Source organism: Talpa occidentalis, unplaced genomic scaffold, assembly GCF_014898055.3.
Source record: "Talpa occidentalis isolate TD23 unplaced genomic scaffold, MPIMG_talOcc4v2.1 talOcc4.10, whole genome shotgun sequence".
Lineage (NCBI taxonomy): Eukaryota > Metazoa > Chordata > Mammalia > Eulipotyphla > Talpidae > Talpa > Talpa occidentalis.
The window spans coordinates 61001436-61024943 of record NW_023600993.1 but is presented as its reverse complement, the minus strand read 5'-3'; the positions used below and the strand labels follow the sequence as shown (position 1 = coordinate 61024943).

The following is a 23508-nucleotide window of genomic DNA, read 5'->3' as shown; positions in this document are numbered from 1 at the left end:
TGCAAGATCTGGGCTGCCTACTGTACTACCTTTTCTCCAACAGAAGATCTAACCATCAAATACAATGAAAAGCATAAATTCCCTAACAGCAGGTAAATCTAATCATTGTTTACTAGTATGTGCCTCCCCCAAGGTGTCTCTGAGGCAAGCTTTGGAGAAAAAAGGTGGTTCCTAAACATTTCCTTCCAGTTCTCTGCACACTGTCCTTCATCAGAAGTAGCTGGACACCCCAGTGGCTTTTTCTCTCTTTCTTAAAAAGAATATCTGACCCATTGAAAAGTCAGGAAGTTCTCGAAATCAGGCAACAAAACTTAATCTCATATTTCCTATTGAAATAGTCACTGAAAGTTCATAATTTCCAGCTAACGCTTTGACTTTTTGATGCTTATCTAACATAAAAGTTTAAGTGTTCTGAGGTTTATCATATTCTAAACAGGAGAGTCACAATATCTCCTTTCATGAGAGTTTTTACCACCTAGTCTGCTGAGATGTAGGAGGAGGGTGATGAGTGCTATATTATATACTCAGTTTTCCAGGAACAAATATTGTCCAGAAGGAACTACTAGGAAAATCAAAACAAAGTTAAAATACAACCAGTGAAAGATTGGCTTATTAACAGAACAGGTTGTCCTAGATATCTGAACACCCACAGATACAGATCTCTCCCACACTGAGGCCGGTACAGAAAGGAGGCTCATTTAGTCACGCATCACATGTAGAAATATTGTCTGCATATGCCTATAAAGCACAGTGATTTATTCAAAGGGGTATCTCCATTTCTAGAAAGGAAATAATAAGGCCAAAATTAACTAAGAGTGATCAAAATTTCCAACATTAGATTTTCCTAATCATCTGCTGAGATAGGGAGGAGCTTATGACCATGTATACCTGGGAAACTTTGAGATTCAGACATGCTGACTGACCTACAAGGACTTACAGGAAATAACCCAGAGTTGTTGATAGAATCCATACTTATGATACCCTAAGAGGAGGTTGTAATCTCTATGTATTAATAACTTACTGTTCTAAGAACAGTAGTGATGGAAACAGCAAAGTATAAGATCATGGTCAGCAATGCAGACATGGATGGTTTTATGAAAAAAAAAAAAAAAAAAAACTCAAACTTTGGAGCCACAAACCTCTTCCATTACTGCTTTGGCCTCTTACTATTTATGTGCTCTTGGGCAGATTACTTATCTTCTCTGACTCTTAGCTTCAGTATATGTGAAGATTAAATGAAATAACAGTATATGAGGGATTCTTCATCTCCACATCCTTGCACACATTTGTTGTTTCTGTTATATATATAACGACCACTCTCATGGTATGAGGTTTTATATCATTGTGGTTTTGCTTTGCATTTCCCTGATGATAAGTGATGCTGAACATTTTTCATGTTCCTGTCAGGTATTTGTTTGTCTTCTTGGAAGAAATGTCCGTTTGGGTCTTTTGCCCACTTTTTGATTGGGTTATATGTTTTCTTTTTGTTGAATTGTAATGAATTCTTTGTAGATCATGGATATTGCCCCTTGTTGGATTTATGATGTGCAATTTTTTTCTCTCATTCAGTGCGGTGCCTTTTTGTTTTAACAAAACTTTCTTTCACTGTCCAGAGGTTTGATGCAGTCCTATTTGTTTATTTATTTTGTTGGTTCCTCTGTTTTTGGAGTCCAGTCCCCAAAGCCATGACTAAAGTCAGCGTTCCTTATGTTTTCTTTTATGTATTTTATAGTTTTTGGTCTTACATTCAAGTCCTTAATCCATTTCGAGTTATTTTTTGTGTGTGGTGTGGGAAAGTGGTCTAGTTTCACTTTTCTGCACATGACCGTGACTGTCCTGTTTTTCCAGTTTTCAATTATTCATTGAAGAGAATTTCCTTTCTCCATTGTATAGTCTTGGCTCCTTTGTCATAGATTAACTGTCCATATTAGTGTGGCTTTATTTCTGGAATCTCAATTCTATTCCATTTGTCTGTACATTTTTTTCTACTATCATACTTTTTGATTAGTATCAACTTGTCATGTAGTCTGAAATCTGGACGTATGATACTTTCATTCCTCTTCTCTTATGTCAAGTTTGCTTTGGTTATTCAGGGTCTTTTCTAGTCACATATAAATTTCAATGATGTTTGCTTTTTTTTTTAATAATTACATTGAAATTTGATAGGGGTTGAATCTGCATATTGCTTTGGGTAAAATGGACATCTTAAAAATGTTAGTTCTACCAATTCATGAGCATAGAATTATTCTCCATTTCCTTGTGTCTTCTATTTTAGCAATATCTTATAGTTATTGTTGAAAAAACCTTTCACCTCCTTTGTTGGTGTATTCCTAGATGCCAACACTTTTTGATGCTATTATAAATAAAATTATTTTTCCTTATTTCTTTCTCTACTAGTTCCTCATTTGCATATGGAAAAGCAACAGAGTTTTGTATACTGATTTTACAATCTTCCACTTCATTGTAGTGATTTATTGTTTCTAGTATTTTTTTAATTAGATAATTAATTTTTTAAAGATTTATTTTATTTATTTATACAAGCACTGGGTATAGTCAGAAGCGCGGGAGGGTGAGAGAATTCACCAGAGCCAGAGCAGGAAACAGAACAGGCAGACTGATGATACACTGCTGAGGGGAGCAGCGGGTGTGGCAGGAGAGATCTGCAAGCCATGTCGGACCCTCTCCCGGGTGGCCGGGGATCGAACTGGCGCTGCAGATGCTATAGGCAGCTTCACAACCCAGCGCTCAACCACTGCACCACTGCAGAGGCCCTAGTATTTTTTTTTTTTAGTGGGGTCTTTAGGGTTTTCTCTCTATACTACATGTCATTAGTAAATAATTATAATTTTACTTCTTTTACAATTTGGATTCATTTATGCCTTTTTCTTGCCTAATTGGTCTAGCTAGAATTTTGAGCACTCTGCTGAATGGTAGTGGTGAAGTAGACATTATTGTTATGTGTCTGAACTTAGAGGAAAAGCTTCCAGTTTCTCAACATTGAGTGTGTATGTGTGATGCTAGTTTTGGGTTTGGCCTATATGGCCTTTATTATTTTGAAATTTGTTCCTTATATCTTCATTTTATTAAGAGTACTTTTATAAAAGGATTTTGACTCTTTTCAAAGGTCTTTTCTGCTTCTATTTATATGATCATATCATTTGAGTTTTTCCTTTTGTTGATATGGTGAATTACATTGATTTATTTGCATAAGATGAACCATACTTGCATCCTTGGGATAAGTTCCACTTTGTTATGACGTATGATCCTTTTAATATATTGTTGAAATTAGTTGACTAAGATTTTATTTAGGATTTTTTCATCTTTGGTGATCAGAAATAATTGGTCTGTATTTGTCTGTTGTTGTGATGTCCTCATCTGCTTTTGGTATCAGAGTAATGTTAGCCTCATAAAATGTGTTTGGGAGCATTTTCTCTTCCTTAAATTTTGGGAAGAGTTTGAGAAATCTAGGTATTCATTCATCTTTAAAGGTTCAATAGAACTCACTAGTAAAACTACCTGGTCTCTGATTTTTATTCTTTTATGTATTTATTCATTTTTATTTATTTTTTACATCATCGTTCATTTTTTTTTTTTTAAAGAAATATTTTTATTTATTTATTTTTTTTTTTTAATAGAGGCATGTTTTTATTTATTTATTTATTATATTTGTTTGTTTTGTTTATACATGCACTGGGTACAGTCAGAAGCGCGGGAGGGTGAGAGAATTCACCAGAGCCAGAGCGGGGAGCAGAGCAGGCAGAAGGACCGAAGTACACTGCTGAGGGGAGCAGCGGGTGGCAGGAGAGGTCTGCGCACCATGTGGGATCCTCCTCCGGTGGCCGGGGAGCAGCCGGGGATCGAACCGGCGCCACAGAGGCCGCGGGCAGCTTCGCAACCCAGCGCTCAACCGCTGCGCCACCGGGGAGGCCCATCATCATCGTTCATTTTTAAACAATATTTGCCCCCTGCCTCAGGTATAGTCCCCATAGAATTTCTTTCACCAATGCACCCATTCACCATCACCACAGTCCCCTGTGCTTCTCCCTCCCTCCCTCTAATCCCTCACCCTCCCCTGCAGGATAGCTCTGATTTATAATTGTCTGTTTGTTTTTGTTTTGTTGTGAAATAATTTTTATTCTTTTTTGAGATATTTGATTAAAGTTTCAATTTCCAGGGCCTCCCCTGGTGGCTCAGCGGTTGAATGCTGGGTTGCAAGGCTGCCCGCAACCTCTGCAGCTCAGGTTCGATCCCTGGCCACCAGCGAGGGTCCCACCAAAAAAAAAAAAAAAAAAAAAGTTTCAATTTCCTTGATTTTAATTGCTTTGCTCATTTCTTCCATATTTTCCAAGTTGTTGGTGCAAAAATTTTTATAGTAGTCATGAACTCTATGGCATTCTGTATTTCTGCAGTGTCTATATTTCTTTTGCTTTCTTTTCTGAATCTATTTACTAAAATTTTCTCCTTTCCCTCTCTATTTATTGAGGTAATATTGGTTTATATCAGTGTTTATGTATTAGAAGCATAGTATGTCCTCCTTCAGGACACCCACAGTCTATAACCATAGTCTATTGTGGTCTCTCCACCTTGCTTCTGCTCCACCCCTCTCCATCCCCTTTCGTAACGGCAGTGATAAGGTCATATTTCTAGAATTAGTTCTTAGTTTGGCTTTATCAGACCCTTTGGTTTCTCTACGTTCCACATATAAGTCACACCATCTGGTATTTACCATATGTAAAAAACATATTTGAGTAATATTCCATCCTCCTGATCTACTCATCTGTTTAGGCACTTAGGTTGTTTCCTTAGCTTGGCTATTGTAAATAGTGCTGTGATAAACCTGGGAATGCATGTTTCCCTTCAAATTTGTGTTTTTGTATTCTTCAAGTAAATACCTAGCAGTGGAATTGCTGTGTGGAATGGTAGACCCATTTTTAATCTTTTGAAAAACCTTCGTAATTATTTCCATAGGGACTGGATCAGTCTAGTTTCCAATCAACAGTGTGAGAGTGTTGCATTTTCTCCAAATCCTCACCAGCACTTTTGGTCATTTGATAATGGTGATTCTCACATGTGTGAGGTGGTTGAATATGAATTTCTCTAAAGATATATGATGAAATTTTTTATGTGTATGTGTTCTTTGGAGAAGTGCCTGTTTAGATCTTTGGCTTTTTTTTTTTTAAGACTTATTTATTTATTTATTTATTATTTATTTATTTATTTATTTATTTATTTATTTATTTATTTATAGAAGAACCGGGGTACAGGCCCGATGTGTAGGAGGGTGAGAGGATTCACCAGAGACAGAGCGGGGAACAGAACAGGCAGACTGACAAAATACACTGCTGAGGGGAGCAGTGGGAGAGACAGGAGAGTTCTGCTCACCATATGGGTTGCTCCGAGGCCGGCGGGGATAGAACCTGCACTGCGGAGGCCGCAGACAGCTTCACAGCACTGAGCTCAACCGCCTGTGCCACCAAGGGAGGTCCCATTTCTTTTTTTAAAGTTTACTCCTAAGTATTTAAATTTTTTGGTGTAATTTTAAATGGGATTTTTTCTTAGTTTCTTCCTCTTCTAGCTCATTGTTTTCATATAGTAAGGTAACTGATTTTTGTGTACTGATTTTCATACCAGCCACTTTGCTGAACTGGTTTATTGTTTCAGTCAGCTTTTCAGAGGAGTCTTTAGGGTTCTCTACGTGTTTAGCATGTCTTTAAATAATGATAGCTTACTTCTTCTTTACCAGTTTGGATATCTTTTATATCCTTCTCTTGACTAATAGCTCTAGCTGTGATTTCAAATATTATGTCAAATAGTAGTGGGGGAGAACGGACAGCCTTGTCTTGTACCAGATCTTAGTGGGGAAAATTCCAGTTATTTTATTGAATATGATGTTAACTGTCAGTTTGTCTTATGTGGCCTTTACTATATTGAAGTATTTTCTAATTAGACACAGATTTTCAAAGATTTTCATCATAAATAGATGTTGAATCTTATCAAATGCTTTCTAAGTCTTTATTGTTCATTATCTTTCCTTTTATTGAAATGGTGAATTACATTGATTGATTTTTGGATGTTGACCCATTCTTTTGTCTCTGATATATATCCCACTAGGACATGATGTATAATCTTATTTAAAGTATTGTTGGATTCAGTTTGAATAGATTTCGTGGATGAGTTTTGTATCTGTGATCATTATGGAAATTAAATCCTTCCTTCCTTCCTTCTGTCCTTCCTTCCTTCTTTTTTTTTTTGGTGCTACCTTTGTCTAGTCTTGATACTAGAGTAATTTTGACCCCATATAGTATGTTTGGAAATAGTATATATTTTTCAATATTTTGCAAGAATTTGAGTAGAATAGGTATTAGTTCATCTGTGAAAATTTGGTTGAATTCATGTGTGAACCATCTTTTTCTGGGATTTTGCTTTTAGGGACAACTTTGATTACTCTTTTAATTTACTTTCCTGTAATTGGTCCATTTGGGTTTTCTGTTTCTTCCCATTTAGTCTTGATGCTTATATAATTCTATGAATTTATCCATCTTTTATGTTATTACACTTATTAACATACAAATATTCATAGTAAACTCTTATTATCCTCCAACTTTCTGCAATGTCTATTGTAACTTCTTTCAATTCTGATAGTATTTAAGTTTTAACCTTTTATTTCCTTTTGAGCCTAGCTAAGATTTGTCTATTTTTTTTTCAAAGAACCAACTTTTAATTTCATTTATCTTTTGAGTTGCCTTTTTGACTTTTGTTTCATTTTCTTTTGCTCAAATTTTTATAATTTCCTTTATTAGACTGGATTTTGCTTTTCTTTTTTTATCTAGTTATTTAGGAAGCAATGTTAGATTATTTATTTGTCCTCTTTCTTTTATCTTGATGTAGGCCTTTATTACTATGTATGTCCTTTTTGATTCTGTTTTGCTACATACCATAAATTCTGGTAGGCCATGTTTTCATTTTCATTAGCCTCAAGGTATTTTTTCAATTTCTTCTTTTATTTCTTCATTAACCCAGTAGTTATTCACTTGTGTATTGTTTAGTTGGAACATGTTAGAAGTTTACATAGTTTTGTTTTTTTTTTTTGTAAGATTTATTTATTTATTTATTTATACAAGCAGTGGGTGCAGTCAGAAGCATGGGAGGGTGAGAGAATTCACCAGAGCCAGAGTGGGGAACAGAACAGGCAGACCGATGAAATACACTGCTGAGGGGAGCAGCGGGCATGGCAGGAGAGGTCTGCTGAGCTATGTGGGACCCTTGCCGGTGGCAGGGTATTGAACCGGTGCTGCAGAGGCTGAGGGCAGCTTCGCAGACCAGCGCTCAACCGCTGTGCCACCAGGGCAGGCCCACTTTTCATAGCTTTCTATTTGTGATTGATTTCTGACTTAATACCGTTGTGACCAGAGAAGATTCTTGATATGAGATCAAGCTTCATGAATTTAATGACCCTTATTTTGTGAACCAACATGTGTTCCATACTAGAGAGAGCTCCATGTGTACTTGAGAAGAATTTGTACTCATTTGCGAGCCCTATAAATGTCTATAATTCCTCATTTAAGGCTAGTGTTTTCCTTGTACTCTTAAGTTTATCACAGCAGTATTTACAATAGCCAAGAAATGGAAACTCAAATTCCCAGAACAGATGAATGAATCAAGAGCTGCTGTATATATACATCATGGAATACTACTCAGAGATCAAAAAGATAAACTCATGCTGTTTGTGGCAATATGGCTGGAACTGGAAGGGATTTTGTTAAGCAAGATAAGTCAGGAAATAAATAAAGATGGTTTCACTTATATGTGGAAAGAGAAACCAAACAAAGCATCAGAAAAAAGATAAAACTTGCAAGGTGACCATCCTTCTGAGGCATCAAGAGGGGGTTTTGGGGGAGGGGGACAAGTAGGGAAGGGAAGAGCACAAGGGACTATAATGGTGGATCATGGGGCCTATGGTAGTGGGAGAACTAGGGGGACTATACCTGAGGCAACAAATCAAATACTGCCTAAAATTAGCAATGCAAGGAAAAAAGTACTTCACCTAAAAATGAAAAAGGATATAAAAAACTAAAATTAAAATAAAATAAAATAATTGAACCTCTTATACAACCTTAAGTTTTAAGTTCTTTTATTATCTGTCTTATTTTTTTATTATAGCCATTTTAAAGACTGTGAAGTGGTGTTTCATTGTGATTTTGATTTGTTTCCCCAATGACTAATTATGTTGAACATCTTTTTACATGTTAATTGTCCATTTGTACATCTTCTTCAAATATCTATCTATCTATCTATCTATCTATCTATCTATCTATCTATCTATCTCTATATCTATATCTAATCTCCATGTCTGACCTGTATATCCATATCTAACCTATTTGAAAAATAATTAGGTTATTTTTTATTTTGTTAATGGTTTGGTAATTCATATTATCTACTTGACTATTACTTTTACATGTGAAAAGCTATAGATTATGGTGTAAAATTCTTATTCTTTGCTACTTTAGTGAGTGTTCATATTACTTGTTATATTTTTTCATTATCTTGGATTTTTCAGGGATATAATTATATCATTTGCAAATAGCGATAGTTCTCACCCCAATTTTTCTAATTATTTATTTCTCTTATTTAACTGTAGTGGCTGGTACCTCCAAAGCAATATTAAATAATAATTGTAGTGATAATAATAATTACTAAAAAAAAAAGTAGTGTTTCCTCATTGCTGTCCTTCTTTATGATTGATTTATCCATTGATGAAAGTAGAGTGTTTCAGTCCCCTTCACTATTGTTTTGTTGTCAATATATGTTTTTACATCTGTTAATACTTGTCTTATATAAATTGGTGTGCATATGTGTGTGCGTGTGTGTGCATGTGTGTGGCGCGCATGTGCACACACACACACAAGCCTATGTCTTCCTGATGTATCCCTTACTCATTATAGTATGTCCACTCCTAACCCTAAGATGTATTTTTTTGTAGACAGCGTACAATTGGGTTTTGATTTTATTTCCAGTATGACAATCTGTACTTTTTGTGTAGGATGTTTCATCTATTTATATTTAATGTAATTATTGATATGAATGAATCTTTTTTTAATTTTTTTAAAGATTTATGTATTTATTTATACAAGCACTGGGTACAGTCAGACGCAGAGGAGGGTGAGAGAATTCACCAGAGCCAGAGCGGGGAACAGAATAGGCAGACTGACGAAATACACTGCTGAGGGGAGCAGCAGGTGCGGCAGGAGAGGTCTGTCGTGCCATGTGGGACCCTCGCCAGTGGCCGAGGATCGAACCGGCACTGCAGAGGCTGCAGGCAGCTTCGCAGCCCAGCTGCATCACTAGCAGAGGCCCGATATGAATGAATTTATCGTGCCTGTTTAAAATTTTGTTCTTCTGTCTGTTCTATACCTCTTTTTTTCTTGTTAAATATCTTTAGTATGCTATTTTAATTTCTTTGATTTTTTCCAACAATATTTAAAAAATTCTACATTCTTAGTGGTTACCCTAGTTATTAGAAATATGTCTAATTCCAATCAAATTCACCATCCCTTTTCATCACCCTCCCTATAGCTACCATTGCTATATAATTATGTCTAAATAGGTTACTAAATAAAAATCACAGTATTATAAAGTGTTGCTTTATAATCTGTTAGTTAAGTAAAATGTTGAGAAAATGTGCTAAATGTTGATCTATATATTTCCTATTCCCACTCATTATTTCATTCTATGGGTTTGAGTTACCTTCTGGTACTACTTCTTTTCAACTGAAAGGACTTCATTTAATAGTTCTTATAAGACAGACATCTTCGTATTTGCTTAGCCAGGAATATTTTTATTTCACACTCATTTTCGAGGGGTAGTTTTACTGGCTGCGTACTCCTTAGTTGACACTTTCTCTTTTAGCAATGTGGAAATGCAAATTTATTGCCCTCTGGATTCAGCTTTTTCTGATACAAAGAAAACATTAGTTGTATCATTCTTTTTTCCTGGTGTGTGATAAGCCCTCTTTTCTTTTTCAAGATTTTTCTCTTGATCTTTCTATTTTAAAATTTAAATGAGATGTCTAAGTACATATCTCTTAGCATTTGTTTAACATGAGAGTTACTGAGCTTCTCACATCTGAAAGTAATTTTTTGTTGTATTTATTCAAAATCTTTATGCTCTTTTCTCTCTTATTTCTCTAGACTCCAGTTGTCCATGCATTGATATAATTGATGTTGTATGATAGATAGATCTCTGACAAATCATTCATTTTATTCAAACTTTTATCTTCATTATTCATATTGAACAATTTCTATTCTATGTTGAAGGTTATTGAATATTCCTTCTTCCATTTCAGATCTGTTGTTGAGCCCTTTAGGAAAATATTTCATGTCAGTTGTTATTATTTTGGAATTTTAATTTTAAAGAAAGTTTGTATATCTTTATTGAAATTCTCTGTTTGTTAAGTTGCATGTATATTTCTACCAATATCTTGAATAAAGGGGTTAGGCCCATTGAGTTTTATACCAAATTATTTTCACAAACATATAAAAATCAGCTTTATCAGTTTTAAAAAAAAGTTTCATACAATTAAAAATCAAATCAACGATGAGAATAGAAACCCATGAGAAGTCGTGCTAGTTTTTTTTTTTTGTTGTTGTTTTTGTTTGTCTGTTTGTTTGTTTTTTTTTTCCTAGGGAAGGGCAAAGAAATGAAAAAAGTGAAAGAGAATAAGGCAGTTATGAAAGAGAGAAATGGATAGTCAAGCCTTATAGATGTCTTAGAAGAAAACAAAGCCATTAGAATAGAAGTAAGACATAAAAATAGATTAAGATTTCCCTGAACTAATAAAGGAGTGCACTGATATCCAGACAAAATTAATGAAATCTGCCTTGTTTACATTTAAATCAGAATGATAGCAGTAAAATAAAAACTCTTGTTAAGTTTCAAGAAAAAAGTGAAGAAATTGTGTACCACACATATTTAATAAATATCTTTATTATATCATAAAATTCTCTGAAAGTTTTTTTTTTTTTTTTAAGATTTATTTATTTATACAAGCACTGGGTACAGTCAGAAGTGTGGGAGGGTGAGAGAATTCACCAGAGCCAGAGCAGGAAATAGAACAGGCAGACTGACAAAATACACTGCTGAGGGGAGCAGCTGGCAGGGCAGGAGAGGTCTGCTGCTCCATGTGAGACCCTCACCAGCGGCCAGTGATTGAACTGGCCCTGCAGAGTTTGCAGGCAATTTTGCAGCCCAGTGCTCAACCGCTGCGCCAACAGGGGAGGCCCAACTTTTTTTTTTTTTAAAGAACAGGTTTATTAGGAGAGGGACAGAAAAGTAAAGTACACTTGCATAGACAAAAGTGGGCAGGAAGAGCTACCCCAAAGGGACACGTTTGCTAAGAGAGGCCTGCATGGTTGAGGAGAGCTGCCTCTGCTGAGGGAGGTCAGTGAGGAGAAGTCCAGGCATGTCACAGGTCACGGGCAGACAGGAAGGCTGCTGCCCTGCAGAGGAGAGAGTTGGTGAAAGAAGCACTTGCATAGTCACAGGTGGGCAGATGGAGTGCTGCCTCTGAAAATTTATAAGAAGAAAAAGCATGCAATATCAATAAAATTTTTGGTGCAAAATATATGATTCAAGAATGTGGTATTCAACTTACTTTTTATTCATGTATTAAAGCCTTAAAACAACATTTCCAGATTTTCAAAGAAAATGTACTATTCATATGACCTTCTTTTTATAATGAAATAAAACTTTGTTTTAGTCAATCAGGAATTAATCAAAATTAATCAATCTAAAATACCAAGAGACTAGAGGTAAGCATTTAATTCAATTATTGCAAAATTGATTGAAATTAAATCAAAATATTACTGTTATTTAAGAAATAGAAAATAGGGGCCTCCCTGGTGGCGCAGCAGTTGAGTGCTGGGCTGCAAAGCTGCCCACAGCCTCTGCAGTGCCTGTTCGATCCCTGGCCGCTGGTGAGGGTCCCACATGGCGCGCAGACCTCTCCTGCCACGCCCGCCGCTCCCCTCAGCTGTGTGCTTCGGTCCTTCTGCCTGTTCTGCTCCCCGCTCTAGCTCTGGTGAATTCTCTCACCCTCCCACGCTTCTGACTATACCCAGTGTTTATATAAATAAAATAAATAAATCTTTTTTAAAAAAGAAATAGAAAATAAAATAATTTAATGAGAACCATCTAACAGTATTGCAGTGATAATGCAATTTTTAATTGTATGTCAATTCTGACCTAGTCTTCACTCAACTGAAAAAGGGTTCAGTGACTGATTTAGGTATTGCTTGCAATCAGTATGTGATAACTTCCTTAAATATACAAGTGGGTGTGAAGGCTCATGTGCAACACTCATTGCATCCTTGCATTTCCATAATTTAGAAAGAGTGAACATCAGCATAATTCATAAGCTAGATTAAAACTAATATCAAAAATTTATAGACTTTGGGCCTCCCTGGTGGCTCAGCAGGTTGAGCACTGTGCTGTGAAGCTGTCCGCAGCCTCTGCAGTTCTGGTTCGATCCCCGCCAGCTGGCGAGAATCCCACATGGTGTGGCAGACCTCTCCTGTCGTGCCCGCTGCTCCCCTCAGCAGTGTATTTCTGTCATCTGACTGTTCTCCTCCCCGCTCTGTCTCTAGTGAATCCTCTCACCCTCCTGTGCCTCTGGCCTGTACTCCAGCTCTTGTATAAAAATAAATCTTAAAAAAAAAGTATAGACTTAAATATGAGGCAACAGAATGAACATGCTAGATGTATGTATAATATATGTATACATGGTATTATATATGTATCAGGTTATATATCATAGATATGATTATAATAGATATGATTATAATATATAATATGTAATGAATTTTCAAGGTTAAAGCCAGAGTTATAAATTATTATGGCAAAGTCCTTGGAATAATTTTCTGAATAGTGTCTATGGAGTACAAGTTCCATAAGATATTAATCTTAATTGGTATGTTAAAAATAGAGGTTTGCCAAAGCAAATAACCTTGGAAGAATTAGACATTAAATCAACACCATTGATATTGATAGTACATATTAAACTACTAATACCTCTAAGAAATTCAACACTGAAAACAATTCATAAAAAGTAATTATAATTCTTAACTAAATTTACCAGATATAAAACTGATAAAAGGGGCCTCCCCTAGTGGCGCAGCGGTTGAGCTCTGGGCTGTGAGGCTGCCTGCAGCCTCTGCAGCACTGGTTCGTTGCCCGGCCACCGGTGAGGGTCCCACAAAAAAAAAAAAAAAGATAGTAAGTTTGGATACCAGAAGCAACTAGTTAAATAATAATAAAATCTATTTATGAGTAAAATACAAGTAAAGTGTTTATTAATAAACCCTATGGCATTTATATGTGAGAAAGTTTATGAGAAGTATTGAAACCGGGCCAGCAGTGTGGACTGCAGGGCAAGAATGGCATTTCCCACCACTGCCTAAGCAGTGGCCCCCACTGGAAAAAATGGTTGCTTTCCCTGCTTATGCCAAAAGTTGCTGCTTGTGGGCAACCCCTCCCTCAGGTGCCAGCCAGGTTAAATGGTCCAATCAGGAGATACCAACTATGTTGGTGATTCTGGAAGAGAATATAGGCTGGGGCCATCTTGGGACTCTCCTAGAATTCCAGACACTGACTCACCCAGACTCCTTGCACTCTGTTTCTGGCCTCCAAAGTGAGAAGCCAAAGAGACTTGCAGCAACTGGGTGGCTGAACCGGCCCTCAATCCTGCTGCTGCCATTGCCTCAAAGGGGCACAAAAAGCCCTGGGGCTGGTGTCTCCAAGAGCTATTGATTGGATCATCTGGCAACAACTCTGGTGCTGCCTTCGTAGCTGTCTGGTCCATTGTCAGGCGCTGATCATCAGACCTTCAGACTGTTGCTGTGGGCTGCTCCAGCAGCGTCTTGGAGACCCTGCCTGTGAGTGTCTCCAGTTGTGACCATGAATTGGATCCTGGATGGAGGACGACACCATCTTGAATGAACAGCCTTTTGTTTGAGACTTGTGGACACTATGGTATGGTGTGACAGGCAATCATTTTGACCTTTGTTAACTCTTTGCATCCCCTTAACCTGGGTGGTCTTGCAATTGTGCACCCGGGTGGAAATCCACAGACAGTGACCTATTAGGCACTGTGCATGGATGACTATAGCATCCCCACAGCCCTGATGCAGTACTATAGGAAGATTTAATGGTATGTTATACCATATTTCTAGATGGGAAAAACTGAAAAAAGTAATGTCATATCTTGACAAAACTCATCTCAAAACTTAACAAAGTTATTCTAGTAAACTGAATAATTTTATCAACATTTGTGTGAAAGCACTAGAAGGTAAGCCTAGCTAAAAAAATGAACAGAACAGAGATTTTGTAAAAGTAGTACTTTTTAGTATTAAAATTGTCTGGTAACAAGATCAATTTCTTCAGATAACGGTCAAGTATTTTATTAGAGACAAATTCCCCTACATATTAAAACTAGAAGTGCTGGGTTAAAAAAAAAAAAAAGTCACTGGAAGCCTATCAAGACAGTAGACATTTATGGTACAAGATTTTTGAAAACAAGAAAATTTCAGATAGGTGAGCTCTGTATTTGTTGTTGCATTTCCTCTCAAAGCATTTATTGAATTTTGCTGCTGCTGCAAAGCTGAAAGTCAAGGTGATCTTCCTCTAATCTTATGGTGGAGAATGGACCAAAATTACAATTTAGGAAACTTGAATGAAGTGTCCTAAACATCACTTTTCAGTTAAGACTATCAAAGACAATACCAGAAATAGAACCATCACAAAGAATGATCATAACTCAATCCTTGGTGAGATTAAGTTGAGCTACTTTACATTAAGTGCGTTCTTCTTGTATACAAAGAAGAATATACAAGCACTTAACAACTGAAATTTTTTCATATGTAATGCCCAGGATAAAATATAAAATTACCATGTCCCGACCCGCGGGATTCGTAGGCACGAAAAGAGAAGGGCTGAGGATTGAAATGAGGGGCTTGAGACAACTTGACGCTAGCGGTTACTTCTTTATTTTTCCTTTTCCTTTCTTTTACTTTTCCCTGTCTTTCTACCTTCCCTGACCTTCTCTCTGCTCCTCTCGCAATAACCTCTCTGGCAATAACCTCCTGACCTTCTCGTGGTTCTCTTCTTATATCCTGGTAGCTCCTCCCATCGTACCTCCCAGTCTCATTTGATTAATAGGAAACACCTGTGGTTTCTCAGCAGGCAAAATGGTAAAGCGAAAACTAATTAATGGCACGTGTGTTGCGCAACACGGCGCATGCTCCAGGCGGCTCCGGACATTACCAGGAATACTTTGTGATTGGAAACAAGACCAAAGATTAGTAGGGTTAATATACAGTGTAATAGAAAATCATAAAATATCCAAGAATGGAGTTATTGGATACTGGTTTTTTTTTTTTTTTTAAAGATTTATTTATTTATTTATACAAGCACAGGGTACAGTCAGAAGCGCTGGAGGGTAAGAAAATTCACCAGAGCCAGAGTGGAGAGCAGGCAGACTGATGAAGTCCACTGCTGAGGGGAGCAGCGGGCAGCAGGAGAGGTCTGCCCGCCATGCGGGACCCTCATCCGGTGGCTGGGGGTTGAACCGGCACTGCAGAGGCTGCGGGCAGCTTTGCAGCCCAGCGCTCAACTGCTGTGCCACCAGGGAGGCCCTTGGACACTGGTTTTAACAGTAATTGATACTTTTAATAAAATAATTGACAAGAAGAAGAGCAGCACAATAAGGAATGAAAGGGAAAATTTTATAAGTGAAAATTATAATTTAAATTATAGACAAGCATGCAATGGGAAATAGACAGAAGTAAAGAGATAATGAGCTGGACTAAAACAGACAGATTAAAACTCAGAATGAAGTGGGTAGAAAATTTAGGAGAAAAACCAGCCAATGATGTTGTTTTGATGAGATGTTGGGTTCATTGAATGGGATACTTGGGCTATCTCCTAGAAAAGTTTGAGCAGAGTTCCCCTTTTAGTGACACAGTGAGTTTGCCTAAGAGACAAAGGCCTTTGGTTATATCAAAAATTGTTAGGTTTATAGAAGAAAGGAAGGGAAAAGATTCACAGACACAAGGCTGCAGAAAAGCTACCTTTTCCAGTGCAGATATTGTACTGATATAGTGTTTTTCTTTGGGGGAAGGGTTCATTCCTTTGTGGATTTATTTATTGTAAAATTAATGACTTTTAGAGTGTCACTAAATTTTTTTACAGAGCACGGTGAAGGGCAATGACAATGTTAACCATTTTTACCCCCACATCTTCAGTTTCTGGCCTTGTGAAGCCTCCATCTCAAATTTTTCGACTCAAAGTCTACATCAGGAAGCATTTGGGACATGGTGTAAAGATCACACATATATGTAATCAGATTTTCAGGAGAAAAGAGATAATGGAGCAAAGCATTCTTAAAGAGATCATGGCCAGTAGTAGCTCTCCTGCCCTGCTGTGACTATGCAGATGTTTCTTCTCACCACCCTTCTCCCTTTGTAAAGCTGCAGAGGCAGCTCTCCTCCCAAGGCTGACCAACTGTGACACTGCAGGCCTCTTTTAACAAACTGTCCCTTTCAGGGGCAACTCTGGCTGCCCGCTTTTGTCTGTGCAATCATATTTTACTTCCCGTCCCTTTTTATATATTTTGAATATTAAAAAAATAAAGTGATTATGGCCAATATTTTTCAAACTTGAAAAAAGGCATCAACCCACAGAGTAAAGAATCAGAGAGAAGGCAAAATAGTAACAATAAAGAACACATCACAATCAGGCTACTGGGACCAAAAGATCATGAGAAAAACTTGGGAACAGTTAGAAGGGAGACTAACAGCCTAATTTCAAAGGTGCCTGGGATTCCTGTGTCAGGAATACAATCTCTGATCAGTGAAACATAGAAACTTTCTGGGTTCGGTTACTTGCTTCTGAGTGGCAGGTGTGTGTGTGTGTGTCCCATATGTCATCTTGTGCCATTAGCCCATGGAGTGCCAGAAGACCAAACGATGAAAATAGACAAAGCTCTAGAAACCAAATTATCATTGAGACCATAGTCCACAAAATTAGGCCAGTACCAGTGCTAAAACCAACTAGGGTGATTTCATGCTTAAAAATTCCTTTAAGTAGGACCCCGAGTTTCCTAACATAGGAACCCAAATGTCCAGGGTATACTTGAAAATCACCCATTATACCAAAAACCAGGAAATTAACAATTTGATGAAAAAAATAGTCAACTGTTGGCAATACTGAGATGAAGCAGACATTGAAATAATCTGGCAAAGATTTTAAAGCAGCAGTCATAATGATCCTTCAACAAACAAATTGCAATTATTTTGAAAGAAATAAAGAATTAGAACTTGTTAGAAAAGAAATAAATGCTATAAAGAAGAATCAAATAAAATCTATAGAACTGAATATTTCAATAACAACAACAAACAAACAAAAATCACCATCCTCTGTGGATGGACTCAATTAGTAGAATAGATAAAGGACATCAGTTTGAAGGGCGCTAGATTTCTCACCCAGAAATATGCAGGCAAAATAGAGACCTTTTTTGCCAAATACTGAAAGGAAAAAAAAAAACAAAAACTGTTGATTGTGAATTTTATATTTAGGAAGATAATCTTTCAGGAATGAAGGGGAAAGGAAGACATTCTTAAGTGAAGGAAAACTTAAGGACTGCAATATACGGCCTCCCTGGTGGCAGAAGGGGTTAAGATGCAGCCAATGAAGCTGTTCACAGCCACTGCAGCACGAGTTTGATCCCTGGCCAGGGAGCTACCCACATGGCGCAGCAGACCTCTCCTGTCTTGCCTGCTGCTCCCCTTAGCAGTGTATTTTAGTCAATCTGCCTGTTCTGTTCCCCACTTTCTCTAGCAAATCCTCTCCCCCCACATTTCTGGGCTGTACCCCAGTTCTTCTATGAATAAATAAATAAATATTAAAAAAAGAAGAATGCATCATATAAAGACACATGCTTAACAATGGTTAAAGGAATTTTTTTAAAATATTTATTTATTTATTTATAAAAACACTGGCATAGTCAGAAGTTCAGGAGGGAAAGGATTCATCAGAGACAGAGTGGGGAACTGAATAGGCAGACTAACGAAACACACTGCTGAGAGGAGCAGCGATAGTGGCAGGAGAGGTCTGTGAGTCATGTGGGACCCTTGCTAGCGGCCTGGGGTCCAACCGGCTCTGCAGAGGCTGCGGGCAGCCTCACAGCCCAGCGCTCAACCACTGCGCCACAAGGGGAGGCCCAAGAAATAATTTTTTTTAAGATTTATTTATTTATAAAAGAACTGGGGTAAAGGCCAGAGGTGCAAGAGGGTTACAGAATTCATTAGAGACAGAGCAGGGAACAGAACAGGCAGATGGACCTGAAACACTGCTGAGGGGAGCAACGGGTGCCAGACAGGAGAGGTCTGCTGCGTCATGTGGGCATCTCCCCGGCCAGATGAGAAGTGAACCCGCGAGGCAGAGGGTGTGGACAGCTTCACAGTACTGTGCTCAACCCACTGTGCCACTGGGGAGGCCCTAAAGGAACTGCTGAGTGAAGCAGCGGGCGAGTCAGTAGAGGTCTGCCTATCCATGTGGCTATCTCCCTGGCCAGGGATTGAACTCATGCTGCAGTGGCTGAGGATAGTTTCATAGGTTGCATCTTAACCCCTTGTGTCACCAGGGAGGCCCAATACTGGTATTTTTTTAAACATCAGTTTAATAATTTTTATAATTATATTGGGGACAATATTTATAATCTAAAATTCATCTCTGGCCACAAAAAGAGGTGGTGGCTAGTTTGTGATTTCTTGGGATTTTGTAATATTGTTACTTTACTTTAGACATAATAATTTCAGACATTGAATGAATTAATTGAAAGTGCAGTAAGTGTGGCTGGTTTTGCTTTGACATGGGGGATTCATTGGCTTAGGGGCACTTGCCTTCTTCACTCCACTGTTCAACATCTCTAAGATGGGGTGGTGGGCACATGACTATCTTTCTGAGCTTTTTGGTACAGAAAATACAGTACTACACTGTTTTGTGGATGCCTCTCTTGTTCAAATCTAGCTGGGTTTATGAATTTTTCACCGTTCAGTAACAGGATAATCCCGAGTTCAATTGACCAATCATTTTCTTCATGAAACAGCATCTTTAAGGAAGTCGTTCTTCGCTAAATGATGGTCTCCAAAATTGTCTTCCTAAAGTTTTATAATTTTTTTTTTCATATCATGTCATACATTTACCTTAAAACAATTTTAGTGTATTATGGGAGGTAGAGGTATTAGGTATTTTCTTCCCATATAAAGCAATTGTTTTCTCAACATTTCCCCTCAATCTCTGATGCCAGTTCCATCATAATCAGGTTTCTATCTTTGTGTAAGCCTCTCTGCGGGTCCTCTCTTCTGTTGTGTAAGTCTATTTGCTGATCTCCATACCAATGAAGTATGTCTTAGCCATATTTTTTATAATATCTTGATACATAATAAGGTATATCCTTTTGATTTGTTTTCTTCAACAATGCTCTTTTTTACTATTGGACATATATATATATATTGTAGAGCCAACTTGATGCAGAAAATAACCTATTGGAAATTTGTTTGCATTTGTATTGAACAGAAAGATCAATCTAAAGAGAATTAACATATTTATTATATCAACTCTTCCTATACAGGTGTCCAGTTTTTGTTTTTGTTTTTTTGTTCAGGCCTTCTAAATTTGTTCTTCTTCATTTGTATTTATCCTTAGATATTTTACATTTTTTGTTTCTACTGTGAATAGAAATATATTTACCTACAATTTGACACTACATTTTGACACATTATTTGACATTATAAATTTACACAAAAGTACATAATACTTTGGCTGGTATATACAAATGCAATTAACTTTGGTCTCCTTCCAACTCCTTCCCATATGGTAGTCTCAGTTCTACAGTTAGATTTCTAAGTTCGTTGGGTTTTCAACATACCTTACATTATCTACAAATAATAATGGTTTTGTTCTGCTCACTAAATTTCTCTATGTTTCCATTTCTTTTGTTTTTCATAGCTAGCTGCAGCTTCAAGTATACTGCTGATGGGCAGTGTGATATTAGGAATCATGGCCTTTTTATTCATTTTAAAGGAAAGGCTTTTAACAGTCCACAATTAAATATAAAGTTTTTTTAGATTCTTAATAACCACCTTTTGTCAGTTTAGGTGTTCTTCAAAACTTACTATTTATTCCAACCAATATTTTCATGAATGTTAAATTTCATTACATCATTTCCAAGCATTTATTAATGAATTTTTTAAGTATTTATTTATTTATTCAAGCACTGGGTACAGTCAGAAGCATAGGAGGGTGAGAGAATTCACCAGAGCCAGAGCGGGGAACAGAACAGGCAGACTGACGAAATACACTGCTGAGGGGAGCAGCGGGCACGGCAGGAGAGGTCTGTCACGCCATGTGGGACCCTGGCCGGCTGCTGGGGATCAAACCTGCGCTGCACAGGCTGAGGGCAGCTTCGCAGCCCAGTGCTCAATCACTGAGCCACCAGGGGAGGCCCTAATTTCCAAGCATTTATTAAAGCTTTTTGTAACCAATAAATTTTCTGTTGCTAAACCTTATTTTGATAATATTGAGTCCTATTTAGTTATAACATAATAACACTTAAAACATTGTTAAATTTGGTTATTTTACTTTATCTTTCTTTTTTGGGATTGTTGAATCTATATAGATGAATGAGATTGGCCTTTTCTTTTCCCTTTTTGTCTTTTATTTTGGGAGTAAATGTTAACTTCACAGGTACAAGTCAAATACTATTATTTTCTATACTCCAAAAGAGTTTGTGTAAGATTAGAATTATTTTTTATGTCAGAATTCATTTGCATAATTTTCAAGTATAATACGTTCTTTTACAAAACATTTTATTTTATTCTATTTATTTTTTATTTTTTATTATTTTTTTAAAGATTTTATTTATTTATATAAGAATGGGGGCACAGGCCAGATGTGCAGAAGGGTGTGAGGATTCACCAGAGACAGAGCAGGGAGCAGAACAGGCAGACTGACGAAATACACTGCTGAGGGGAGCAGCAGGCGAGACAGGAGAGGTCTGCAGCGACTTGTGGGACCCTCGCCCACCAGCAGGGATCCAACCTGCACTACAGAGGCTTCGGACAGATTCACAGCGCGGCACTCAACCACCTGTGCCACCAGGGGAGGCCCTACAAAATATTTTAATTGGTTGATTGATTGATTGATTAAATCTATTTAATAGTTTGGGGATTGTTCAATATTTTTAGGTTTTTTTCTTGAGTCATTTCAGGGTATCATTTAATAAGTTTCAAAACTAAGCCCTCTCTCCTTGTCCAGCATGAAGATTTGGGAAGAGTGAATAGATAAAAGGAATTGGCAAGATTGCTATGGGAACCAGATCATAAGACTCATCACTTTCACCACTAATACAGAAGCAGGGCCAGGACACTTTTTGTGTCAAAGGTCAACACCCGAGACCAGACAAACTGGCAAATAACTGGCCAAAACCAACTTCCTCAGTCAACGTAATGCCCACAAAAACAAGTTATAAAAGGGAGCCCCAATTCCTTCTCAAGCAGACTTCTCCAGTCTCTACCGCTGCTTTTCTTAGCAGTGTATTTCAATAAATCTGCCTTTTCTGTTCTCCACTATCTCTGGTAATTTTTTTCACACCTGCACCGCTGCCGGGCCAGTCTACACTCCAATAACAGCTGACCGCATACTTTTTGTTTTACATACTAAATTGGAAGCAAATTGTACTTAACATAATACATCTTTTTGTTGTTAATAGCACCTATAGTTGGATTCATTTTCTTTTTCAAAAAGTGCTATTTTGCATGCTCTTTTTTTTTGTGAAAAAGTTCATGAGATTTTTTTTTTTAAATTCATGCAACTTAAAAAAATTCACGAACTTTGGCATCCCCGGTGGCGCAGCGGTTGAGCTCTGGGTTGCGAAGCTGCCCGCAGCCTCTGAGGCGCCCGTTCGATCCCCAGCTGCTCCCCGGCCACCGGAGGAGGGTCCCGCATGGCGCGCAGACCTCTCCTGCCGCCCGCTGCTCCCCTCAGCAGTGTACTTCGGTCCTTCTGCCTGCTCTGCTCCCCGCTCTGGCTCTGGTGAATTCTCTCACCCTCTAGCACTCTGACTGTACCCAGTGCCTGTATAAATAAATAAATAAATCTTTAAAAAAAAAGTTGAAAATCTTAAAAAAAATAAAAATTTATGCACTGGGTTCAGTCAGATTCCAGCAGCAGCAGCTGCAGCAGCCAGCCCTTTTTTGATTATCTGTGTTCTCTCCTTTTTGCTTCTGGAAATGTGGCTTCCAGTGTGGCTGTCTCCAATGGTGCCATCACAGTGTTCAACAATATGAAAGTGCCTAGGTCAGACACCAGAGGAGGTGAAAAAGTGCAAGAAAGCAGTGCTCTTCTGCCTGAGTGAGGACGAAAAGAATATCATCCTGGAGGACAAGAAATACTGGCAGGTGATGCGGCCAGACCCTGGGCAGCCACTGAGCTACCTTTGTCAAGATGCTGCCAGACAAGGACTGCTCTTGCACTCTCCGTGATGCAACCTGGAGAACAAAGAGAGAAAGGAGGACCTGGTGTTTTTCTTCTGGGTCTCTGAGTGTGCACCCTTAAAGAGCAAAATGATCTTTGTTAGCTACAAGGATTCCATCAAGAACCTGACAGGAATCAAGCATGAATTACAAGCAAACTGCTATGAGGAAGCCAAGCACCACTACACCCTGGCAGAAAAGATAGGGGATAGCACCTTCGTCTCCTTGGAGGGCAAGCCTTTGTGAGTTCCCTCCAGACCTCCCTCCCCTGCTTGGAGTATCTGGCTGCCCCATTCCTGCCCGGGGACCCCAGCAGGGGGAAGGCAATCCATTTATCCATTCGCCTAACAGCACCTCCAGCCCTGGATCTTCCTCCTCCATCCATCCCTGATAGATTCGGCCTTCTCAAACCACTTTTGATCTCATTCCTCTTGGTTGAAGCAGACCAAGTGCTTCCCCACAGGCATCCCTGTTGCAGGGTTCTGCATTTTTTTTTAATGACACCCCAACCTCCCACCTATACCTCCCCTTTCGTGCGCTGCCAACTTCTAGCCGCAATAGTGATGCTCCGCATGTCTATAGTTTTGTGTGTACATGGAATGTTGCGGAGCGGATTCCTCCCAGCGAGGTCTGTTTCCCCTGGCACTCCCTCTGGTCATGGCAACGCTTGGAAGCAGGACTAGTAAGGAGACTTCAATTAAAAAAGAACACACACACACACACTCAACCTAATGCTTTATTGTTCTTGTCTACCATATGAAGTTTTCTATTTCACCAAATTGTTTTCTGATGTACTTTCTTAAAGTTTTTGCTAATACTTTCTTAAAGTTTGTTCTCTTGGTTTTTCCCTATCTGAAATAGGATGATTATTTCATTTTTCTTCAGCTTTTAAAGTTTATATAAAAAAAAATCTACCATGTTA

The 23508-nt window shown here is 38.0% G+C and overlaps 1 pseudogene; it reads left to right on the top strand.

Annotated features, from left to right (window-relative positions):
* LOC119237629 (cofilin-1-like) overlaps nt 1-22832 on the top strand; it is a 49650-nt pseudogene extending 26818 nt beyond the window's left edge.
* Nucleotides 22833-23508: the final 676 nt, after the last annotated feature.